This window comes from Photinus pyralis, unplaced genomic scaffold, assembly GCF_008802855.1.
Source record: "Photinus pyralis isolate 1611_PpyrPB1 unplaced genomic scaffold, Ppyr1.3 Ppyr1.4_LG5, whole genome shotgun sequence".
Lineage (NCBI taxonomy): Eukaryota > Metazoa > Arthropoda > Insecta > Coleoptera > Lampyridae > Photinus > Photinus pyralis.
Genome location: NW_022170596.1, coordinates 31,457,604 through 31,468,103, shown reverse-complemented (window position 1 = coordinate 31,468,103; position 10,500 = coordinate 31,457,604).

Below are 10,500 nucleotides of genomic sequence, written 5' to 3'. Positions count from 1 at the left end.
GAAAGATTAATAGAAGAAAGCTTTTAAACAAAATAAATTGGAGATATAAGCAAGATTTATGAAACTGTCTAAAAGACAAACTTATTCTACGGAAAAGCGCTTTACAGGAAAAATTATTTACCTTTCCCCGGGCGGCCTGTGTGTAAGTGTTCTAATAACGGGTTCGTGTAAGCAAACGGCCAGCGCTTAATTTAAGCGCACATTTTTCTTAGGTACACATTTTAATTGGGTCGCAGGGCAGGTTAATTTAGATTGACCACTTTAATATCGCCCTTTCGCTATCTTTTGATGTAGGTACTTTGCGGTTACCGACAGCGAGGATCCTCCCCAATTTGTGTAAGTACCTACGTAGACATTACTACGGGGAAAGATACCTACAAAAGGGACACACAAAGTTGTTGAATCTGTTCTGTGTGTTACATCCTTGCACAAATTCAGACAGTAAATACAGGGTCTTACGAGGATTGTTTCACGAAAATTACTTGGAACCAAAGCGGTGTACAATTAGAGCGCAAGGATAAATAGCATTCACCGGAATGGGATCCCATGGTCTTCTTATAACCGAGTAATTTGCGCGTAACCCTTCTCATCGGTGGCGCCGATGACGACGTCTTCGATCGCATTTGCAACAATTTGCCATAATGAATTTGGCTTGTTTATTGTGTCACGCCTCGTATTATTTTATCAACCGTAATTAATTACAATCAATTTTGTCTTAAACAATACATGAGTGATTGCAACATTTGCCATACGACCAATGTTATCTGTGTGAATTATAGTAGAATTGGAAAATTAACAAGATGCAATTTTCAGTTGGGGAACTTCAGCTACTCAGCTCGCATTCGGAAACCAGACTTTTAATGCGGCTCGTAGCTATTCAATATCACTGATCCTTCCACTAGTAGAAATCGAGCGGCGAAGGTTTGACTTTTCGTGCTCCAGTTAGACGAGGAACAGACGGACAGACAGACAAACCCATCACAGAGGATTTTTTTTTCTTTCGAAAAATTAACACTCCTAAGGTTCTTGTTTCCACATGAAAACAATTGGAGTACAAATGGTTGCAAGGGTTATCGCCAAATGTTATTAAGTAAAACTAATCCAACTATACTGAGTGATTCAAAATAACTGCAGGCAGTTTTAATTCGGCGCTTAAAGTTTTTAATGCTTTTTACTTAAGGCATTGGCAAACATGTTTAGAATAGTATATTAAGATACAAGTGTATAATCAAGTCTTTAAAGCACGCGCAGCGAGTTAAAGGGCACGACGCAAAGCGGAGTGCCTTTAACGTTGCAAGTGCTTTAAAGACCAATTATACACGTGTATCTTATAGTATTTTTTATTATACCTGCAGTATAATCTAAAAATAGGAACTACAATGAAGTCATATTGACGTTATACTCGAATACATGTCTAATTAAGTGGGCTGGGTGTGTGGGTAATTTCACGATTGGCATGGAAATGTCACTTGACGTTTGCTTATAAAAATTGTCGTCTTTGTGAATTAAACGATTTCCGTTGAAAAAGATAATACACCGTCCATTAAATCGATTGTTGTAAAATCTAAACAAACGTTGGTAGGTGTAAAATCCAACTCCAGTAAAGCCTATTATAAAGAATATGAAAAGTTGTTTCCATGGATGAATAGGAAGTTACTTACGAATACAGTCTTAAATGCATCCATAATGCTGGCATATATGAAGGAAATGTCAAAGGTATTTAAATCTTCTATATTTTGGTGCATTCATTCAAAACTTTAAAGCAATGCTGCGATTAAAAAGTGGAACAGATTTGGAAGCATACCCTAAATTACGCGCGTTTGTGAAAGCTTCAACCAAAGGATAGGTACAAAAGCCAAAGAAATGTTCTGCATTTACAGAAAGCGACCTAAGAGGATTTTTTATTTCATCCAGATGACAGTTTCAAAAGTCATACTTGAAGTATCGTTACTTAGCAACTTTAAAGCACGTGTGTTTTAAAGGCCCTTTTTCGCACGCATTTGAGTGTTTAAAACGGAGATTGTGATTCAGGTATAATAAAAAATGGTTTATTTATGCAGTAATCTCCTTCTAAACGGCTCGACCATTTTTTATAAAAATTTGCTGTATGTTTGCTACGTATGCAAACAGATCGCGAAGTATATTTCATACCGGTGGTGGGTTTCCCTTACAAAATGTTCTTTAGCACTTTTGAATAAGCGTTATTTTGCAAAATGGAAAGGTAAAGAAGATAAAATAGCGTAGAGAACGATTAAATGTAGCATTTATAGCTGACTCAAATTCTGTAGATACCTACCTTGGCATAATATTTTAGCATTGTTTGTTAAAAATGATGAGCATTTTCTAAACGACTTCTTAAAAAAGGATTAAATGTGAACACCTTTTGGTTGAAGTCTGCAATAAAAGAGGTCTGTAATGAGAGAAGCTCGCTTCCAGGGTTTTTTTTCCACCGAATATTGATCAGAAACAGAATAAGGGGTGACAGTTATCACCCGATTTCGAATAAAAAAAATCCATTAGGATGACAAAAAATTACCCCCCTTTTATTAGTAGAAAGGGAAAAATCGTGCCACAGAAGGTCGTGCAATAAAAGGGTAGTCTGCAAAACTTTAGCAATTAATTTTATTGCATTTAACAAACTTGGAAATGAAAGTTTAGAAAAGATACCATCTATGAAAAGACAGCACACGCGTTAAAAATTTCAAGCAAGAACTGAGGAAGACTTACTTTTATTTATCACTTTCGTGAGAAGGGATATTCTTGTCAGCGAGGGTGTAAACGGAAAATAATGGCGACAATAAAGCTCGTTAATAGAATAAACGGCCGTCTTGTATAAACGACGAACTCTCCGATGAGACAGTGGTACTGTAAAAACTTTACTACCACATGGTACAATGCATTAAACTTGAGGCAAAAGTATATTTTATGTTTGACATAATCTGGAAGTAAGCAAATGCGAACTTCAAACTTTAAGAGGGTAGGGTTGAGGTCCTTGTCCTTTATTCAAGTAATAAAACATACATAAATCCCTTTAATCTAGAGCATCCTGTCCCGTCTATTTCACACTTGCAAAGTTATAAATTTCGCCCGAATCTTAATCAATATCTGCACGTGTCAGGATTGCACCCATAAAATCTCTCCACATTGTGTTACAGTTGAAAAAATAGCTTTCATTACATTTTGCACGCAAGAGTATTAGGAATTAGCTTGGAACATATGCAGCTAAACCGTAATTTTATTCATCAGCAGCTGACGGTGAGCTTTAATTACGATATCTGCAATTTGTTTAACGATCAAATGAAGGTTAATTAAACCGACGTCGTCGTCGTCGGCGAGAAGTTAGCTGCATTTAATAAATAACAATGGCACCCGCTCGCTTAAATGAAACAGCTTGACGTTTTAATACCTCATGTGCGGAGAAAAGCATCCTTATCTATCATAAAATTTGAGCATCGTTCGTAGTTAACACATCTGTGCCACAAAATTGTGGTACGATCATGAAAATTAGAATTTCAAATTTTAAGTTCCCCGATGGCGTCATCCAGAAGCTGCCGTGTTACATTAATAATTTTTTGTTCCTTTCACTTTGTACGGCGTGCAAACGTAAACGGTAGCAGTTTAATTTTCGCACTTACAGATAAAAAAAAAACTTTTCCACTACTTCGCTCGTCTTAAAAGAGAGCGTTCCCACGACGCCTTAAATTCTTGTTTTTTGTAAACTTTTTATTCTGTGTAGGTAACCCATTTGCCATTTTACGAGCGGATGGTATTTCACTTTTTTTTTGGTTTAATATAGGTAAGGCATAAACACCTATATTGCGAACGGCCAGAATGACTAAGGGAAAAGGCAATGAATTGTACAGATATTTCCATTATTGTGTTGGAATTCGTCACAAAAAGTTCGTTCGACCAAACTTTTTCGTATATTTCAATACTTTTATCCATACACGATGAAGGTGATCTCTCTTCCGTTCCAGATGAGCTGCTTTCGATACAAGAATTGCACGCAACGACCCCACTTTCCCAATTCAGGAGTAGTGATAGATTGAAATTATCATTTGTAAAGGGGGACGAAATATTGGATGGATTGCTCGTAATTTTTAATAGAAACCATTTTTACTCATATAATACCCGAAGTTGAGAGCATTTTTTATGCCTCATCGGTGGAAAACCATTTGGAAACGGATATCCAAATACCCAACCTGATTCGTTTAGGCAAACAAAAAATACTAAAAATAAACATCTGGATATGTTAACAACACAAAGAAATGCCCCAAGCACTTCTTTCGCAACCCCATATTGACAGTTTTCCTCCCTTCACACTGGAACTCGCTACTCTAATCCACTTATCCTTGTAGCCTGTAGGCGCAACCCACTCCACTTGTTTATCAATTAATCAAATTTATTTAAATTTCAACCGCCATAATAAATCTGAGTGGGAAATTGTTTTCTTAAATATGAAGCAGTTAGACAATACAGTCCCACCCACCGCGCTTTGATGATCACAAGTAAAGTTTTGAATATTTAGATACAAAATAAACAAATTCGTCACACATAAAATCCCCAGGTATATTAAACTACAAGATTCTAGCTTACCAAAAATGTTTGTATATGATAATATGTCACTTAAAAGGTATTTTTCTTCCCCTTTTTAACTTGCTGCGTGCTTCTCGAATTTCAAATCAAAATCAGTAGGTAAATCTACTTCAATTTAAATTTGATTAGTCGATTTCCGATGTTGGATAAAGGAGGAGCAACAAATTTTACAACATTGTTTTAGAAATGCATTAAAAACACAGTGGGAAATAATAAAGAGCTTGAATGAATTGTGGATAGACTTCGGAAACACCCTGATATTAAAGGGATTCAGACAGTGTTAAGGGATTTCTGATATCGGAAAGACTTTGGAAATAACGGACGGATTCCGGTAATCATTTGAAAATAATGAAAGGAAATTTTGAATGAACTGGAGAGATTTTGAGAGAAAAAAAGATTCAAAAGAGTTCGAAGGGAATTTTAAGTGTTTAAGACTTATGGGGATAATGGGAAAGATTTTAAAGATAGTGTTTGAACATATTGGAGACAATGTGAAGGAATTCTGAAGACTAAAATATTGAAAAATGTCTTACAAAAATATGGAGTAGGTAACTTTTAATAGAGTTTGTGGGGAGTTCGAAAATAGGTTTTGAAAAAATGTTCTTAAGGGATTCTGACGAGGTACTGAGGAGTACCTAGTGTGAAGAAGTGCGGAGAAAATACTGAGAATATTGTGTAGGTATTTTGTACAGCGCATTATTGTGTGGCAGATCACCTACTTTTATTAGCCAGTTTTGACTCCACAATCAATAAGATCTTTTCGAAGGCTATCACATTTCCTGCGTCAGTACCCGCTTCCGACGTCCCGTGCATCCACAATTCGCGTTTGAAGTTTTGGCTCCACCGTTAGTAAGATCTTGTCAAGGGCTACCACATTCGCTTTGTTGGTACCCACTTCCGATTTCGTTATTCAAAGCATTTTTCTAAAATTGAGGTATGCAAAAATTTGTGTGTAAATTTGAAAGTGTGTAACAAGTGATACATAAAGTTTGTATTGCTTTTAAAATTTCGTGTAAAGTTTCTCCACCTCTTTTGATAAGAGATCAGAAATAAGGGCAGTGGTGGGTAGAAAATAGTTCATTTTGTTGAGACCTGTAGTTAGAATACCATGAAAGATCAAATTAATCTCTAATTCGTGGCTCCCCCTCTCCCCTTTAAGACAGCGATATTTGAGGCCGTCTGGTACACCTTCAAGGTATAGACCACCTATTGCACAAAACCAGAACGCTAGAACCAATCCCCTAAAAGTAGTTCAACGCGGCAGAAGTGAGTCCAGCCGGACAGACTGACGGACAAACAATTTGACCAATGTAATAAAGCAATGTAAAGATCGTGAAAAGGGATTGATGCTGTAAAAAGGATATACTGAAAATACGAACATGCCTGAAGAAGATAAGGAGATCCGAAGGAAGTAGGATTGTATGTGTCATGAAAGAAAACGGGCGCGAAAGAAGATCAGAGAGTGTGCGTGACATCGGAAGAAGACAAGGAGCGGGTACAAGAAAACGTTACAGAGTGCGAAGTAGGCTGTTATAGTACACATTAAAAAAAAGTGGAGCTGAGGAAGATTACTTAAATGAGAGTAGTGTAACGGAAATAGTAGAGATTATGGAGGAATGAGCTATAATGGAAGCAGGAAGCGTAGGCGGTGGATAAGGAGGCGTGAAGCAGCCACACATGAAGAGATGCGGAAGACTTGATGGAAGTCTCTTTAAGATTTGAAAGAACTGTGAAAGCAGCGCGATGAAGAGAGGTGCGATGAAAATAGATGTGAAAAAGACACTTTAAGGAAGTAAGTAACTAAAGAAAATGGAAGCCTGGAATGAATGAAACATATGTGACTGTGCCATAAGAGACCGTAAGGTGGAGTGAAGATGCATAAAGAATGTTTGATGACAACCTGTAAGAAAAATAGAAATGAAAAAGGATCGATAAGGAAGCATTAAAGAAAAGAAACATGACCCAAGTAGACGTCAAGAACTAGAGACAAAAGGCGAGGGAATGATAAAACAAACAAAACAGGCATGAAGAAGGCATGCAGAAACAACCGTGTTAAGAAAGCAGCACTAAAGAAGTCATGAAGGAAAGAAATATGAATAAAGTGCAAAAGGAAGAGTCGCGAAGGAAACGTGGATCAAAAATAAATTAAAAAAAGGAACGAAGAATGGGTGAAAGAGTTGTAAATGAATATAGCGTAAAGACAAGACCCCTAAAAACTCCGTGAGGCTTGAAGTAGAACTTAAGGCATGAGAAATACGTCAGGAGGATACATAAAGAACGCGAAGAAGATATGGAAGAGATATGAGGAGACAGATAACATAAACGACGAAAAGATAAAAAACGAAAAGTGAAGGAGGCGTATAGCAGAAGTGAATAATAGGAGATGTGAGAGTTACAAGGTTGAAAATTGACGCGAAAGTGAGGGGTAAAGATTTCGTGTGCATAAAACCTGATAAAAATTTCAAATTGATTTGTTTTGGAATCTACTCTACTTTCCTATTTCTAAATACTTGAATTTTTTTATTCATTTTAAAATAAATGAATAAACAACGGTTCATTTTTAAAACCATCGGCAGACATAATCTATTGACTGTCGACAACAAAATCCAAAAATCACTCTCCTGTATCAAAATATAGTGCAAACAGTCCCGGGTAGACAGACATAGAAGTTCTTCGTTTCTTAGTAAAATCTCTTGAAAATTTCTTCAAAATATCTTCAAAATTTCCTCAAAGTCTTAAGAATCTCGTCAAAATCTCTTCAAGATTTCTTCTTTCTTTGTATTTCGCACCGTTTGATTATTATTAAATTCCTACATTAAGAAAAGTACAAGATTTTCGATCAATAGACCTGTGGAATGGGAGTGTTAAGCAGTGGTTGACTCAAATGTGAAAGCGTTTACGGACAGCTAGTGCTCTGCCTTCCTTCTATTTGAGACCCATTAGGCATGGAAATATTCCAATACTTCTCAGCACTTTGTGCAATAATCCATTCTGGAACTAGAATTTTTTAAAGAGATTACGTAAAAGGCAGGAGTGTGCGTGCTGATAACAAAGCGATTACGACAGGGCTGGGTCCATTCCACAGATGTTATTCAATGGGTTGACGAATGGCCATGTTGAGCTATGTATCAGACATTCAAAACAATAATAGCAGACGTTTCTTTAATAAATGTGAGTTAAAAAGCACTCGTTGAGAAAGGGATTCATTTATATATCCTTATCCAAAGGGAAATTATTTGTTTAGCTTTATTTTCCACATCACCGATTTTGGTCCCAGCGTCATTGGGAGAGCTTAATTGACAGTTTAAGTTTCAACAAAGACACCAACATCCATCTTTTCAGGTGAGTCGCAATTTATATCTGCAATTGAAGGAAATCCATGTAACAAATTAACAATGTAAGAGTTCAAAAGGGCGATTAATCGTCAGAGCTGGAAATGAGAATGTTATACCCTCTTCCCTTGCGTCTCGCTGCCGGAACAAAGAATTACTCCAAAGGAGAAACGTTTTTGCGTCATTATTAACCCGCCGACTGCAGTTGTAATACTCCTCCTGCATTTCGATTAATGTTTTAGAGTATTTGCGGTCATAAATCGTCAAGAATAAACAAGATGGCGTACAATAGCGTCAAACACAAAGGGGACGTCGTAACTTCTGATTTAAGATTTCAGCGGATCGGATTAAACTAAGCCGCGTTCAGAGTCTTATTCGAAGTAAAGTCGGCCAACTAAGTACTGGGGTGCATTTCGGGGGTGTCCCGCATGAAGTACGCAAGGGGAAGCATTCACGAAAACGGCAACGGACGGTTGAGCTGTAAAATAGTGGCGGATGCGGAATATAACGGCTCGGTTTATAAACTAAATGGGTGATTGTATTGTAACACTTATCTAAGGAGTCACACACCCCTGCTTCATGTCGCTTTGATGATTCCATTCTGGTTTACTATTGCGGCAATTGCGATTTCTTGTTTCTGATTGGTTTCACAATATCCGTGGTATTCACTTTCCCCATTATTATTGTTCACTTTATCTTAATTAGATATTGCTGTGCCGGCAACATACAAAAGATACCTTATTCGCTTCTCAAGTTATAATTCAATAAAGGCAAACTTTCTTCAATCCTAAATTCTAACGCGCCATGTCCTTGATCGTGCTTTAACTTCTATGTAATTCGACTATGGAAACGTAATCAGATTATTGCCTGCATTCAGTACTAAGTGGCATCTTAGAATAAGAGAATAAACAAGTACAGAAACAAAAACAGCAAGGAACTATTGATATTACCTAATTATAATCGAACGTGAAACTTGCTAGATCTTATTGGACCAATGAGACACCCCATCATACTTCATTAAGACGGATTTCTGTTTGCATTTTATTGCATATTGTAGCGACCATTCCAGAAATTTTGACAGAAATCGAGGTGCCATGAGAGATTAGTCATCGGCGACGTGACGGTGACGTAATATTTCCAAGAAGTATGACGTGTTTGTTCTGGAACCTTCTAGAATAGTCCGGATTCCGTCGGAAGCGCTCGAGAGCTAATGGGGAAGAGGGGGCGGTATATAATTAAACGAATTGCGATTCAGTGCAGTTCTACCTTCAGCGCCGAAGTAATAAATAGTTCGCGCCGTTATAAATTGTGTATTAGTACTGTTATAAATTAATTGTAATAAATAAAGCACGTAATTCAATTTACGTTACAATAAGATTTCCTAGTGCAATTACTAGGATGGTTCGACACGTGGTTTTTATCGACGCAACCAATTCGACAAATACGTTACATCCAGAACATCCACTTTTCGGGATTTCTCGCTCTCATTTGAGACAGACACAATCCAGAAAATCCATTGTCAGCCACCAACAAGAAATCGATGGTGGATGTCGGTACACAGGTTCAACGGATCTCAAAAGATCCCAAGGGATCTCCACTCCAGAGATGACCAAGTATTTCTAGATATCTCCAAAGATGTAAGTAGGTCCCCGAGTATCTCAAAGGATTTAAAAGCGTCCCCGAAGCGTTTATTAATAAAGGATATAAATAAATAATTAATGGGAGAATTACAATGTGATATCTCTGTAATTGTATCATAAGTGTCATCATCTGAAATGTTTGAAAGAACTTTCAAATGCTTTCCCTACATAATTTCAGCCTTCGTTTACCACACAATGAAACTGAAACTGGGAAATAAAATAAAGGCGGTGACAAGTGAAACAAAATTATAAGAAAACGTCAGATCTATATTTTTGTTTTAAACATAAAGTTATAAAGGAGAGGGAGCACAAAAAACAAAAACTCGTAGTGACAGGTGTCCTAAATGGAAAATCTGTGAACAAGACAAATGACCGAATAATATAGTTTTATCAGCATCTGGTGTCTTGATATTATTTTGTCAAAATTGGAAAACTTTCCGACTGATTTGATTGATTATATTTTAATGTTCCTCCATATAAACACACCATTTCGAATTAAATGGCGAATATGAATCCGAATCGATGGAAGAATTTTTGCTACAGTTCCATTTTTTGTGCGTGATTTTTTACCGCCTCCCCTTCGCCATGCCATATCATAGTTTCTGTGCATGTGTAACGTATGTCGGTTTTTAATCTAACGTCATACGAAAACCTAAGCGTTTCTAATTAACAGTTTAAGCCCTTTCAAAGATATATTTGTTAATGACAAATCTTGGGAAAATAGTAAACAATCTCCGTATATACATTCGTCATTGTGTCTAAAATCTGTTGTTGACTATTTTTGATGAAAACTGCTAATTTGTTTTATATTAAAAGAGGGTGGTTGAGTGTCCAACTGTTCATACAAGTACCTGGGCCAACTTTCGCTTTGATGTATCAGAATTTTGTCAGTTTGAGGATTATTTAGTAACTTTTAGTTAGCTGTAAGCGTA